The 16443-nt window shown below is 40.0% G+C and overlaps 1 pseudogene; it reads left to right on the top strand.

The window, feature by feature from the left end:
* Window positions 1–3372: 3372 nt before the first annotated feature.
* LOC125246366 lies at window positions 3373–16130 on the top strand (annotated as a pseudogene).
* The last annotated feature ends 313 nt before the right edge of the window (window positions 16131–16443 follow it).

Below are 16443 nucleotides of genomic sequence, written 5' to 3'. Positions count from 1 at the left end.
TATTCTCATCTTTCTATAAAATGCATAAAATAACACTTTTCCAACATTTACTCTCCCACTTCAGCCTGGTGCAAAACATGATGGGAAGTGAAAGTCCTGTTTGATTGGGTTACTTGACAGAAACATGTTATTTCAAAATGAAAACATCAAGTGAGTTCTAGTAACCATTTCAAGTCAATTTAACATGAAGCAATCACATCTGAACCAGAAACAATGGTGTTAAATCAAAATAAATTGTTTAAATAAAGTGAACAGCACCTACATATATATAAATATACAATAAAAATAAATATAATATTTGCTTATTTATTTATTTATTTAATCATTTATTTATTATTTATAAATAAACATACAGTGTATATCAATATCAATATATATCCAAGTAATACATGCGTCTTCTTTGAAACACAACGTTAATCTGAAGTTAAACCTGCCTCCTGGTAGGTTTAATTTAAGCCTTAATTTAGTCTTGGAGTAGCTCTAGTCTTCCTCCAGGAAATCAGCTTATTAAACTCTGGACTAGACTAAGTCTGGGACTATTTAAAACCATGACAGAGAAAGCAGATTTCTGTTAATCTGGTTTAAAGGGCCATTTTATTCTAGGACTAGGCTTAATCTCTGTTTGGGAAACCACCCTTAAATACTGTAACGAGGCAGACTCGGGGAGATCCATTTGCAGCTTTATTAAGAATATCGTAGTTGCACAGGCAGGGGTCAGATACCAGCAAAGACAGTGTCAGAGGCAGGGCAAACTCAGAGTCGGTAACCAGGCAAACAATCAGGGCGGGCGGCAGGCAAGACAGGGTAAACGGTAACAGGCAGAGATATCAGTAGGCAGGCAGCAGGCAGTCAACAGGGGTAATAGGCAGTCCAAGGTCAAACACAGGTAATCAAACACAAGATATAACGCTCAGTAATGCAGCCGTGGCAAACAAGACTTCGCAAAGCATGATGGGGCGTGAGAGTCTTATATAGTCCAGGGGAGATGAGGTTCAGGTGGAGGTGTAATCAGTCCAGGTACGGGGAGTGGGAAATATAGTCCAAGGGTGGTTAGTATTCAGGCGAGGGTGCCCTCAGGTGGTGATCGGAGGGAGCCACAGAGGCCGAGTTTGTGACAAATACACAATCACACAAGTTTATCCCAACAGTCCAAATTTTGTTGGCTCTCATATAAACGTCACTTACCCCCTCTCTTTTCATCACCTACCCCAACTCCATTGCTCAGTATCTTTAGGTGCCTTGAAAACACTAAACAAAAAGAACTAAGATCAAGGGCAAACTACATTTAACAGTTCATTTTACTCATCAACCGGAGAATGGGACAAAGCATCCGCCATGATATTACCCTGCCCTTGAATATGGCGAATGTCTAAACTGTATGGCTGTAATAATAGAGCCCACAGATAAGTTGCTGGTTAGGACTTCGCAAAGATTTTAAAAACATGAGCAGATTGTGATCTGAAAACATGACTACAGGCATTGAACCACCTCCCACATACATGTCGAAGTGCTGCAACGCCCACACCAAAGCCAGCGTTTCTTTCTCAGTTGTAGAGTAATTTGACTGATACGAATTAAACTTCTTAGAAAAGAATATTCATTATTGAAGGATCAGTATTATGAAGTGTTACCAAAAAATGTTTTGCTTCCTGCTCTAGAGTATATACTTGGAAAGAAAGTCACTGACAGAAGGAAAGAGAGGAGAGCAGAGAATGAAAAAAGTAATTCAGGGATGAAAACAGGGTGGAAAGGGGTCAACCAGGATAAAAGAGGCTAATAATGGAGATAAAGACCAGAAGATGTAGGGCCCTATTGATTTCTGCAATGTGGAAAATGTGGACAGAATTGTGGAATCCAGGTATAAAAACGGAATTTACTGTATAATGTGGAATGTCACTGAATTTGGCAAATTTTGAATCAATTAATCAAAAATAGGGCTGAACAGTTAATCAAATTCAAACCGTGAAATGGACTAACATCACTAATCATTCAAATACAGAAAAGACTGCTGTTTAAATATATAATATGTTTGTTTTGTGTGTCTCGGAGTGATTTGAGCCACTCACCAAAGGAGAAAGAGAGGGGATGCGTTATTTTGTGAACACTGCACTAAATGTCATCTCCAGACTGCTTGAGAGTTCACTTTACAGCACGGTCCGTGACGGAAACTCAAAGATCTTCATGACAACCTGCCATAATAAAAGTTATTCAAGTTCGAGGATAAGCTGCACGCTCTCCTACAGCACAGCAATGGACTCTCATTGACTGTTGATATTTGGACAAGCCGAAGGGGTCACAGTTTTCTGGGTGTTGTGGGCAGTTTTATCAATCAAAACTTTCAGGGCCACACTGTTTTGCTAAGCTGCGAACATATCCAGGGACATCACACAGCAAATCATATTTATGAAAATCCTGAGGTCCTGAAACGTTGGAATGTCCAGCGTGGTGTGATCAAAGTAGTTACTGATAGTGCCAGCAATATGGTAAAAGCATTCAATCTGCCTGGTTTCAATGAATTTGGAGATCTGCTGGATCAAGATTTCGGGAAGACAGATGTTGGGAGTGATGCTTCAGATACTGATGCACTTCTGCAGTTCCATGCAGACCAGCTGGCCATCCAGTTGAACACCACGATAGAGCGCTACATCACAGATTCAAATCTTCACCTGAGATGTCTGATCTACTTACTCCAACTGTCTATTAAAGATGCAAGCGCGAAGCATTGTGCAGTCAGTTCAGTAATCAACAAGGTCGGAAAAGTAGTCAAAATAGTCAGAAAAAGCACACTGAACACAGAGGAAATCAACAAATTAGGTATTCGTCCCACAACTGCGTGCACAACCAGATGGAACAGTCGGTGCTAAAAATGTTTGAGAAGGACGCGCTGTGGCAAAACAGGCTGACATCCATCACCGGTCTCTTGCTTCAAGGCTTAGTGAGAGAACTTACACCGTTTGCTGAACTGACAGATAGTTTACAAAAAGAACTGGGAAACCTGGGGATGATCCTGACGGTATTGGAGAAATTTATCAATCACTGAAGAATTGACTGTAGAATTAGTCTGTGTAAAAATACATTGGGAAATACCAGGTCTGCTGCTAGGAAAGTACCCAAAAGATGTGTTTTTAATGTATGGGAACAAGAATAAACAATGGAAACTACCAAAAAATATCATTACATAAATATTTTTAAAAAATAAAATAACTTTCCACCATAAATCCTAGATGTATGTGAAGTAATAATGGTGGCAGAACATCAAGGTGGAGCTAAAAAAGAAAGATAACTGGGAGAATTCCCATTGGACCTATAGCGATAAGAAAAAGGTATAAGAAATGAAGTTTTGCATTGTGCAGATCAGATTTGAAGCTGGAATCTCACTTTGTTGCATGGCAATAAAGATTATCTTATGAAATCTGGAACTTCTGACTCTTGAGAGCTTTCTTTGGGACCAAACAACTGAAGAAACACAGAAACTGCAGATTGCAACATGCCCTTGGACACCATGGACATTCCCAGTGTTTCCCTGTTGTGCCTGGAGCAGGAAGACCATTTGCTGGAAGACCAACCTGAGATTTCCTAGCGTGCCAAGGGCACCACCGGACCACTCGGTCTGTATATTCTATATCACTCCCTGAGCAAATGGTCCAAGGCACGCCTTCCAGCAGACGGTCCACAAGAGGATTTTGCCGCATTAATGGAAGTGGGTGCTGGTGAACAATGACTCACCATTTACCATCAGCCCAGCAGAGGATGACTTCAGGATGCCACCAGTCCCACTCCACCTGACAGAGACCAGTCAGCCACCACCAGCGAACGACGCGACGGAGGTGTTACATGAGCCCACCGCAGATCCAGGCGGCCAGCCCGCCACATACCCGCCACATACCTGCCATGGATGAGCCAGGACCGAGGATAAGGTTGGAGGTTACCATCATCCCGGGGCCCACTTCACATCAAGGATCTGACTAGGTGCACGAGCCAGCAACACCAGTCATCGCTGAGGGAGTGCTCATAGAGCTCGAGGTCTGTGAGGAAAGCCCCGCCCACAACACCACCACTGTGGTTGAGTTGACTGTAGTCCCTAGTAATTATACTGTGGAACTGAAAAATATTTTTATGGATGATTTAATAGACTTTTTTTGAAAGGTTATACCCCTTGTTTTCGCAAGTGTTCCCTGAGTCTCCTGAATGCTCTATATCTCCAGTTTCTCTGTATCTCCTGTGTTTCCTGAATTCCCTGTATGCCCACCCAGCCTCCGTCTCCCGCCTCCTCATTCTGCCAGTTCCTCAGCCCCATCATCGCTATTGACCTTCAGCCACTCTACATCTTCCACATCAAACATGTTTTGTAAAATATATATTATAAAATCTAAGCAATTATATTTTTTCATTTTCATAAACTTAAACTTCTTTAACTATTTTTCTATTTCACTTCTATAATTTATATCACATCTACAATAATTTGCCAAGTGTCTTCTTTAAAACAAGACCAACCTTAGGTCTATATTCCAAAGAATTCTTGAATTACAACCATTCAGGTTTGGATAGTGCATTTTTATGTCTATGCGAAAAACGGGGAGTGACCTATTTTTAGTTAAACCTATTTTTCTCAAAATTCCGTTCCGAAAATCTACCTGTTGGTTTAATCCATGTGGGTGGAGCTTCCACTTTATAAGCTAATAACCAATAAACACCATCACACCTCATCACACTGCTTTACAGACACAAATGGTTTGCACATGTCACTCAAATACAGAAGCAGGAAACAGGAAACTCTTCAGTTCAGAGAAAGAGAAACTGAAGTGTAGTTGAGCTGTTGTGTGTTTGTGTTCTCTGTATTCATGCAGTAAACTTCCTGTGGACACAGTTACTGTAAGAGCTGTATTACAGGACTGCTGGGATCAGGAGGATCAGAAGAGAGTCTACAGCTGCCCTCAGTGCAGACAGACCTTCAGTCCAAGACCTGCTTTAGCTTTAAACACCATGCTGGCTGAAGTGGTGGAGAAACTGAAGAAGAGAAAACGTTCTGCTGACTGTTACGCTGGAGCTGGAGATGTGCAGTGTGACGTCTGTACTGGAAGAAAACACAAAGCCGTCAAGTCCTGTCTGGTGTGTCTGGACTCTTACTGTCAGAATCATCTTGAACAACATGAGAGTTTGTTAAAAGGAAAGAGACACAATCTGACTGAAGCCACTGGGCGACTGCAGGAGATGATCTGCCAGAAACATGAAAAGATCCTTGAGGTTTTCTGCCGCACTGATCAGAAGTGTATATGTGTGCTGTGTACGATGGATGAACATAAAAACCATGACACTGTATCAGCTGCAGCACAGAGGACAGAGAAACAGGTATGAACTTATAGAGGTCCCATTATGATCATTTACAGGTTCATCATTTTGTTATGAGGTCTACTCGAATATATTTACATCATTTAATTGTCAAAAAACTCATTCATTTTCTTGTAATTTACATTGTTGCAGTGCCTGTTTTCACCCTCTGTCTGAAATTTTTTTAGTTTCAGTTTCTTTAAAGGGCACCTATTACACAAAATTCAATTTTACATGGTGTTTGAACATAAATGTGTGTCGGCAGTGTGTGTACACATCCACCCTAAAATGATAAAAATCCACCCACTCCTTTTTTGAATCCCTGTAAATCATAAGCAGTGTCTCAGAACAAGCCATTTGCAGATTCTCTACAAAGTAACGTCACTTTATACAGGCCCCGCCCTGCTAACAGACTCTGCAGTATTAGCATAGACCCCACCCTGAGTGAGTTGTACACTGACAAGAATGTCTTTCAAGAGATTGAGGTGTTTTTTTGTTGTTGCATGTAAGAGTGAACATAAAGAAACCTGGGGGAAGATGGGGGCGGGGAGCAGCAGTTCATTTACATTTAAAGACACATGCACAAAAACAGCATGTTTTTGCTAGCACTTAAAAATGGGCATTTACAACATGGTATAATAAATGATCTGTGAGGTATTTTGAGCTGAAACTTCACAGACACATTCTGGGGAACACCTGAGACTTACAGTATCTCACAGAAGTGAGTACACCCCGCACATTTTTGTAAATATTTTATTATATCTTTTCATGTGACAACACCGAAGAAATTACATTTTGCTACAAAGTAAGGTAGTGAGTGTACAGCTTGTATAACAGTGTAAATTTGCTGTCCTCTCAAAATAACTCAACACACAGCTATTAATGTCTAAACCGCTGGCCACAAAAGTGAGTACACCGGTAACACTTTACAATACGGGTGCACTAATATGCATTAATTCATGATTAACTAATGCACAGATAATCATGTGTTAATGTATGACTCATGAAGAACTAAACCATTAATTAATGATTACTGCATCAGCAACTAATAGAGTCTATATGATTAATAGATTAAGTTATATATGAATTGTTATTAATTAAATGTGTCATAATGTATTAATTCTTTAATAACATATTTTATTAACTAATAGTGTAAGTTAATATGTTAATTACCACAATGGTTTGAAGCCATGTACTTCAACTTCAAACTGTCTGCTTTAATTAATCAATAGCTAATTATTTGCAAATGTATCATTATGTTATGACTTTACTTGTTGAGGCACATGACTATTAACTAATTGTTAAGTAATATGTCATTATGGTTTTGACATCCACGCTAAGCCATTAGTTTCAATTTCCAACCATCTACAACCGTGATTCCACTGTACCAGATAAACTGCCACATCCAGAACCTTGTTGTTCATGGGACAGGAATATGTCAGGTTAAGCTTGAGGTCTAGGATTCAAAGGTGGAACACTGAGAACATGTGGCGGGGCAATGCTATTTCATAACACTGTGTCAAGACCGAGCAAAGACAATAGAACCCATTATAATCAATGATAGTGATGCTACGCTGGAGGTGGGACGACGCAACACAACACAACAAAACGTCACTTCTGTTATGAAGGACAAATGGACTTGTAGTGACCTGTCATGTCCAGTGTTGACAGCTCTTGATAATGGTCACGTCCAGTTTAAACACAGTGTAACAGTGGTCAGTATTTCAGATTCTGGCGTGCTGATATTTGTGTGCAGCCCAACTGACCCATCCTTCAAACACATTCTCTGACATTACACTTACTGCATGTGCAACTGTCAAAACCCATAAATGACATATTACTTAACAATTAGTTAGTCGTGTGCCTCAGCAAGTAAAGTCACAACATAATGATACATTTTCAAATCATTAGTTAATGATTAATTAAAGCAGACAACTGGAAGTTGAAGTACATTTCTTCAACCCATTGTGGTAGTTAACACATTAATTTACACTTTTAGTTAATAAAATATGTTATTAAGGAATTAATACATTATGACACATTTAATTAATAGCAATTCATATATAACTTAAATCTATTAATCATATAGACTCTTTATTAGTTGCTGATGCAGTAATCATTAATTAATGGTTTAGTTCTTCATGAGTCATACATTAACACATGATTATCTATGCATTAGTTAAGCATGAATTGATGCATATTAGTGCACCAATATTGTAAAGTGTTACCAGTACACCCCTAAGTGAAAATGTCCAAATTGGGCCCAAAGTGTCAATATTCAAAGTGTCAAAATTTTGTGTGGCCACCATTATTTTCCAGCACTGCCTTAACTCTCTTGGGTTAAGCTTCTTTAGCAAGGCAGTGGTCGTCTTGGAGGCGTGTTTTGGGTCGTTATCATGTTGGAATCCAATATGTTGGATCATGCTCTGCTACAGTATGTCACAGTACATGTTGGCATTCATGGTTCCCTCAATGAACTGTAGCTCCCCAGTGCCGGCAGCAATCATGCAGCACCAGACCATGACACTCCCACCACCATGCTTGACTGTAGGCAAGACACACAAGACACACACAACCAAATACTGTAAGTTTATCTTGGTCTCATCAGACCACATGACATGGTTCCAGTAATCCATGTCCTTAGTCTGCTTGTCTTCAGCAAACTGTTTGCGGGCTTTCTTGTGCATCATCTTTAGAAGAGGCTTCCTTCTGGGACGACAGCCATGCAGACCAATTTGATGCAGTGTGCGGCGTATGGTCTGAGCACTGAACAGGCTGACCCCCACCCCTTTCAACCTCTGCAGCAATGCTGGCAGCACTCATACGTCTATTTCCCAAACACAATCTCTGGATATGATGCTGAGCACTCAACTTCTTTGGTCGACCATGGCAAGGCCTGTTCTGAGAGGAACCTGTCCTGATAAACTGCTGTATAGTCTTGGCCACCGTGCTGCAGCTCAGTTTCAGAGTCTTGGCAATCTTCTTATAGCCTACGCCATCTTTATGTAGAGCAACAATTCTTTTTTTCAGATCCTCAGAGAGTTCTTTGCCATGAGGTGCCATGTTGAACTTCCAGTGACCAGTATGTGAGAGTGAGAGCGATAACATCAAATTTAACACACCTGCTCCCCATTCACACCTGAGACCTTGTAACACTAACGAGTCACATGACACTGGGGAGAGAAAATGGCTAATTGGGCCCAATTTGGACATTTTCACTTAGGAATGTACTCACTTTTGTGGCCAGCGGTTTAGACATTAATGTCTGTGTGTTGAGTTATTTTGAGGGGTAAGCAAATTTACAAGCTGTACACTCACTAATTTACATTGTAGCAAAGTGTCATTTCTTCAATGTTGTCACATGAAAAGATATAATAAAATATTTACAAAAATGTGAGGGGTGTACTCACTTCTGTGAGATACTGTAATTTACATCTTGGATAAAGAGGCATAATAGAAAACCTTTATAACCCGCCTTCTGAAAATCGCAGTCTGCTCTGATTGGTAGGCCGGCCACAGTCTGCTGTGTTTGATCCTCTGCTTATAGTGTGCATGTCAAAAATGTAATGTAGTTTACCATAAACAGTGATGTGGAGGTTGAGGGATGCCAGAATAATTGTCTCAATGACTGCTGCTTATATACGCTCATAATGATGATTGACAGGACTGAATAATTAGACTCCTCCCGAATCTACGTTTGTAACTTAATTTACAACATCTGACCTGCATCGAACTCAACAAAAGATTGAGGTTGTATACTGCTGAGGAGGAGTGTTAAAAGTACATTTTAACCATCAAGTTGGTCTGCATTAGGAAGGCCAAAAAATCTGGTCTGGTTTAGATCCAGGGTGGAAAAAACAGTGTTTCTTGAACATGACAACAACACACTACGAACTAACTCAACCGGGCCTTGACCCTTTATTTTGCATATGCCTTGGGCAGTAATTAATTAATTAATTAATTAATTAATTAATTAATTAATTCAGGGATATTGTGACATGTTCGTTCCTGAAAGAAAACTCAAGACTACAATGAAGGTGTTTCAGGGAGTTCAGAAACAGTGCGCATTGATATAGTGAATAACTCCAGCTGAAGGGACTTTGCAGAGCTTTTTCATGCTCAAACAGTAACATTACAAACTAAAGAAAGATGAACAAGAACGAAAAAAGCATAAAGGACCCCTTTAAACCAGTAGTTCACCCAAAAAATGAACATTAATCATTTACTTCTGTTATTCAAAGACTGGTATGACTTTCTTTTTTCTGAGGAACACAAAAGAAGGTATTTTAAGGAATCTCTCATCTGTCTGTATATTAAAAGTCAATAGGGTCCAAAAATTTCAATTTTCAAAAAGGACATTAGGGTAGCATAAAAGAAATTCATACAACTCCAAGGAAGGTAATCTAAGTCTTCTGAAGTGATAAGAAAAATCAAATATGGTGGCATGTGTAGTCATGTGACATGCATGAGCCAGTGAGGTCTGATGTTATTGACGTGTCCATATTTGATTTGGGCTCTAGAAACAGAGACATTCTTCAGAATATCTTCTTTTCTGTTATGAAAGAGAAAATCAGAAGTTTGGAAAGACATGAGGATGAGTAAACATCATCCTTCTCTTCACTCTCGGAGGTAGAAGTTTCCGAACTCATCCTTTCCAATCACCCTACTACCTGTCCGCTTGACCCTATTCCCACTCATCTTCTTCAGGCCATCTCCTTCTCAATTCTACCTGCACTCACTCACTTGACATTTGATATTCAACAGTGCTTTGATCTGCCTGAATTGACACTGTTCTTTAAGAGCTGCTGTGCAGCCAAAATAATGTACTAGTTATCAATGTAAAGTTGCTTTGACACAATCTACATTGTAAAAAGCACTATATAAATAAAGGTGACTTGACTTGACTCACATTATTAATACTTCTCTTCACATTAGTACATTTCCCACAGCATTTAAGCGGGCTAGGATTACCCCACTGCTTAAGAAACCCACTCTAAATCCCTTTTTCCATTCATTGCAAAAACACTTGAGAGAGTTGTGTTCAACCAACTGTCTACTTATCTCACACAGAACAACCTCCTTGACAACAACAAGTCTGGCTTCAAGAGTGGCCACTCAACTGAGACTGCCTTGCTCTCAGTTACTGAAGCCCTGAGACTGGCACGAGCAACTTCAATATCATCAGTACTCATCTTGCTGGATCTGACTTCTGCTTTTGACACAGTTAACCACCAGATCCTCCTGTCAACCCTCATGTCGAAGGGCATCTCAGGAACTGCACTCCAGTGGTTCAAGTCTTACCTCTCAAGTTGGTTCTTCAGGGTATCTTGGAGAGGTGAGGTGTCCAAGTCACATCATCTTGCTACTGGGGTACTTCGGGGCTCAGTGCTTGGACCACTTCTCTTCTCCATCTACATGTCATCACTAGGATCTGTCATTCAGGAACATGGTTTTTCCTATCACTGTTATGCTGATGATGCACAACTCTACCTCTCATTCCAACCAGATGACCCGACGGTTGACAACCTGACAGCCATTTCTGCTTGGATGAAGGATCACCACCTTCAACTCAAGCTTGCAATAACGGCACTGCTTGTGGTCGGTGCCAACCCAACACTTCATCACAACCTCTTCATTCAACTTGGTTCGTCAACCATTACTCCTTCCAGAACAGTCAGGAACCTTGGAGTGGTGATGGATTATCATTTAAGCTTCACATATCATATTGTTACAACGGCCCGGTTCTGCAGATTTGCCTTATAGAACATTAGGAAGATTAGACCCTTCCTATTGGAGCATTCCACACAAATTCTTGTCCAAGCTCTTCTATCCAGACTGGAACTATTGTAATGCTCTTTTGGCTGGCCTTCCAGCATGCACTGTCAAGCCTCTACAACTGATCCAGAATGCTGCAGCAAGACTGGTCTTTAACGAACCGAAGAGAGCGCATGTCTCACCTCTCTTCATCAGTCTGCATTGGCTGCCAATAGCTGCTTGCATCCAATTCAAGGCTCTGATGTTGTGCCTACAGAACAATCACTGGCTCTGCACCACTATATCTAAACTTACTACTTCAGACTTATGCGCCCTCCTGAAGCTTGTGTTCTGCAAGTGAACAGCCCCTTGTGGTGCCATCACAAAGGGGCACAAAATAACTCTCACTGACCTTCTCCTGGTCTGTTCCCTGCTGGTGGAATGACCTGCCTCTGGAATGAGTCTTTAGCCATTTTCAAAAAACTGCTAAAGACATATCTTTTTCGTCAACACTTGACACAGTAATATTAGCACTTTTTTCTTTTTTCTATTTCTATTCTCTCCATCTATTAAAAAAATCCTTGTTACGAACACTTTGCTGGATGAAATGGGACTTGACACTGCACTTGCATACTGTTGCGCTCATGTTGATTTGATTGCTTCTACTATTCTTCATTTGTAAGTCACTTTTGAGAAAAGCATCTGCTAAATGACTAAATGTAAATGAGTAAACAATGAAAGAATTTACATCTCAACACTTCACTGATACTGAATTCATATCTGTTTCCTTTATGATTTATTAGATGTTTCTATTATCATTGGTTTGTCCTTTAGCACCAGCTGAAGGAGACGCAGAGGTCGTTTCCAGCAGAGGATCCAGCAGAGAGAGAAAAATCTTCAGCAGCTGAGAGAGGCTGTGGAGTCTCATAAGGTGAGTCTGGAGAAGAAGAGAAGTTTGAGAAAGCTCAGTCAGGACTCACTGAAGCCACTGTGTGATTGTGATGTGTGTCCTAACAGCGCTCTGCACAGACAGCAGTGGAGGACAGTGAGAGGATCTTCACTGAGCTCATCCGCTCCATTGAGAGAAGCCGCTCTGAGGCCACACAGCGGATCAGAGATCAGGAAAAGACTGCAGTGAGTCGAGCTGAAGGACGACTGGAGCGACTGGAGCAGGAGATCAATGATCTGAGGAGGAGAGACGCTGAGCTGGAGCAGCTTTCACACACACAGGATCACATCCATTTCCTGCAGGTAACAGAGATCTAGAAGAACAGGATCATAGTGGACTTGAGCAAGAGACTCACAGAGAAACATTTCATGAGAGCAGAATGAGCCATTGACTGAAGTGTTGATCTGTGTGTTCAGTTACTATGTCATCATCAGTCAGACTCTCATCTGATCATCTTCTTTTGAAAGAGATGCACTTACAAATGCATTTCAGCTCTGGAAATCTCTTAGGAAACATTTTTTCTGAAAAATATATTGAGCTTCCAGACAGCAACAGATTAAAACTTCACTTATTAATCAAATGTTTTCGTAGAAAGTTCACATACAGTGCACAGTATAAATTAGTACACCCCCTCTGAAACTTCTGAAAGTCAGCAATTACTCAATTACTTAGAAGACATGTTAGGGTTCTTTAGAGATATAATGTTCCAGCAAGTCTGCTTAATCAATTACCAAAGAAGCATGTCAAAATTATTCATGAAAATAATATTTTCTTATCAAGGTGATAAAATGTTGTGTAGCAAAAAATGAGTACACCCTCCTAAAAGTTACAAAATAAAACAAAATAAAAAAACTCTGATGTAAGTTTAAGGCAATGTTTGATCAACAGGTAAGTATGTTGAACTAAAACATTTAAAGAGAAGTAATTTCTTGACAATTAAAAGTGTTATATAGCTCACTGAATCATTCTCAGACTTTATACAGACAAAAATGGAACCACTTGGGAGAGAACTGTCAGGAGACTTATTTCTTAGCACAAAAGAGAACAGTGGTACAAGAGGATTACCAAATCATTTTTTAAGTGTGAAAATATAGCAAAAGTAACACAGAAATAAAAAAAAAAAAAAGGACTTGTGACAAGGCCCCTGAAATAATCAGGCCTTCATTTTAAGCTTTCATTTAGTGATGAGGGATTTTTTTGCTAGACAAAGAGCAGGAGAAATACCAAGCGAGTATTTCAGAGTCAGCAAAAGCTATGAAAAGAGTGACTGTTTATCTCACAGAGTAAGATGCAGCCTGCAGAAATGGCATGCATGGTTGTTGTTCTCACTGGAACTACCTACTGTAGCCAAAGCACAATAAAGTCAGTTAGCCATTTCCAAAGCCCATATTTACAAAATATAGATTCTGGGAATCAATACTCTGGTCTCATGAGACCAAATCAATCATTTTGGATCTAACAGCATCCAAAATGTTATGGTGCTGCTAGAGGAGGAGTACAGTGAGAAGTGCCTGGTTCCTACAGTAAAGTTCAGTGGTAGTAAAGCTCTTATATAGGGATGTATGAGTGCTGAAGGTGTGAGGGAGTTGTGCTTTATCAATGCTGTCATGTATAGCACTCAATTTTAACACTCTTGAGCACCTGTGGGGGATTCTGTAGAGACGAGTTGAGCAACACTCCCCATTTTACAAGTTTGCATGCCCATTCAGTCTGAATGGTTAGTGGTAAAACAAACTTGGCTTGCTGCCCCCCCCCCCCATGACATATGACATATATTTCTCAGTTTTTATCATGTATATGTTTAATACATTTTAGTTTTGCCATCTTTCCATGAATTGTATTTGTGATCATAAATAAAATGCATCTTTTGTATTTGTTCAGAGAGGGTGTACTCATTTATGCTGTGCACCGTATAGTGTCAAACACTAGAACTTATAGCTCTAAAACGATATTGTAACGAGGCAGCAGACTCGATGGGATCCATATGCAGCTTTATTATAAACAATCGTAGTTGTACAAATACCAGCGGGGTCAAATACCAGCAATAACAGTGTCCAAGGCAAAGCATTATCATAAACAGGATCAGGCAAAGGGTCAGGGCAGGCGGCAGGCAAGCCAGAGTAATCCAGGAAACAGTCAGGTAAATCACAGAGCAGGCAGCAAGCAAACACAAGGGTAGAAAACAGTCCAAGGTCATACACAGAATAACAATAAACAAGGAAAACACTCAGTAGTGTCAGCCGGGGCAAAACAAGACTTCGCAATGGGTGGATGTGTGCGTCTGCTTAAATAGTCCGGGTGATGGGGATCAGGTGTGTGTGTGTAATCAGCCCAGGTACGGGGTTATGGGAAATGTAGTCCAGGAAAGTACTCGGGTGAGGGAGCCCTCTGGTGGGATTGAGGGAGCCACAGAGGCCAAGTTCATGACAGATATAATGAATATGAGAAGAATGAAGCTGATGCAGTGAAAGTGCTGGATTGAGGAGAGTTACTAAAGATCAACAAGAGCTGCTCAAATCTGACAGTAGTGCAGGTTATTGGCTGAAGTGTGGAGGTGATGATCTTTGATTTCTGTTTTCTGTAGAGTTTCCAGTCTCTCTCAGCTCCTCCTCCTCAGACGTAGATGACGATCCTTCAGTTCTCTCTCCTCTATGTCTTGAGAGACGTCCATCAACTGAGAGACAAACTGGAGGATTTCTGCAAAGAGCAGCTCAAGAAGATTTCTGACAGAGGTAAAGTCCTGGAGATTCATTTGCTCTCAGAAATAATCCTCCATCATCTAATATCATGTAGAAGATCATATCAGAAATGGAACGGATGCAGGGATGATTCTCTTGACATGATAATCACACTCTTCATGTCTGTTGATTTCCACAGCCACTTTCACCAAGATTGCTCCCAGGACCAGGAACAACTTCCTACAATGTAAGTCACTAAGAAAACAAGCAGAAAAACTAACTGAGTGTGTTCATGTTCTTCCTGTAGAAGGAGAAAGAAAACATGACAAGAAGAGTTTTATAGTTGATCATGTAAATGATGATTTGTACAGGATATCTGGTAAACTGTACTGAGACACTGATGATATATTGAACATGAAGAGTTCAGATACAATAAAAGATCAGATTCATAATTCCTGATTCTGATGTGTTTTATCTCATCAGATTCCCATCAGTTCACTCTGGATCTGAACACTGTGAATAAACGCCTCCGTCTGTCTAAGGGGAACAGAGTGATTACTGTCACTAACACAGAGCTTCAGCCGTATCCTGATCATCCAGATAGATTTGATTATTGTATTCAGGTGTTGTGTAGAGAGAGTGTGTGTGATCGAAGCTGTTACTGGGAGATTGAGTGGAGTGGTGATGTGTTTGGTGTGTTTGGTGTTTTTATATCAGTGTCATATAAGAGCATCAGCAGGAAAGGACGTGGTAATGAGTGTTGGTTTGGATATAATGATCAGTCCTGGAGTTTGTTCTGCTCTTCCTCCAGTTACTCATTCATACACAATCACATAGTGACTAAACTGCCTGTAAAGCCCATCAGCAGTAGAATAGGAGTGTATGTGGATCACAGTGCAGGAACTCTGTCCTTCTACAGCGTCTCTGGAGACACAATGATCCTCATCCACACAGTCCAGACCACATTCACTCAACCGCTCTATCCTGGGTTTACTGTTGAGTATGGATCATTGGTGAAACTGTGTTGATGAATCAGAATAGACTGTAGAGAGATTCTACCCATAATGCTTTGAGCTCATGATAAATCAGTAACAGTGAGATGTTATAGAGTCTCTTATTTTCTCTTCATTACATGACATCCATTTGACACATTTCTCCAAAGTAATGTAACTGCTCTCAAAACAGTTAACACAGTGATCTAAACACACTCTTACCTCAGCCAAACAGTTCAACTTTAATGCAAAATAAAGCACTGCATTTTTTCTAGTAATGCATTTATTAAGTAAAAACTACAGGTGTATTGTCTATTGATTTTAGAGCATTTTCAGCTGTGGATGTAGAAATACACTAAAGAAAATACATGTTTATTGTAATGTTTGTCCAACAGGTTTCGTTATATGGGTCATTGACAAATAAAGCTTGAACAATGTGTTTAAATTCAGTTTTTCCCTTTTTTCTTTCGTCAGGTGGTACAACAAAATGTTTGTAAATATATATTATATTACAGTATTTCACAATTGCTAAAACACATTTCTTGAAACCATCACTCATTTTCTCAAAACATTAAACACAAATCCAATCTTCAAACTAATTTCACAAAACCTCTGACTCTTATGGCAAAATCAAACAAAGCTTTCAGATCATACACACATTAAGCAAAATATAAACACATACAGATCATTCATTAGACACTACATTAACAAATGGAAAACACAACATCCAGAACATGAGGTT

The sequence above is a fragment of the Megalobrama amblycephala genome, linkage group LG14 (assembly GCF_018812025.1).
Source record: "Megalobrama amblycephala isolate DHTTF-2021 linkage group LG14, ASM1881202v1, whole genome shotgun sequence".
NCBI classification, from domain to species: domain Eukaryota; kingdom Metazoa; phylum Chordata; class Actinopteri; order Cypriniformes; family Xenocyprididae; genus Megalobrama; species Megalobrama amblycephala.
This window is presented reverse-complemented; position numbering and strand designations above follow the sequence as displayed.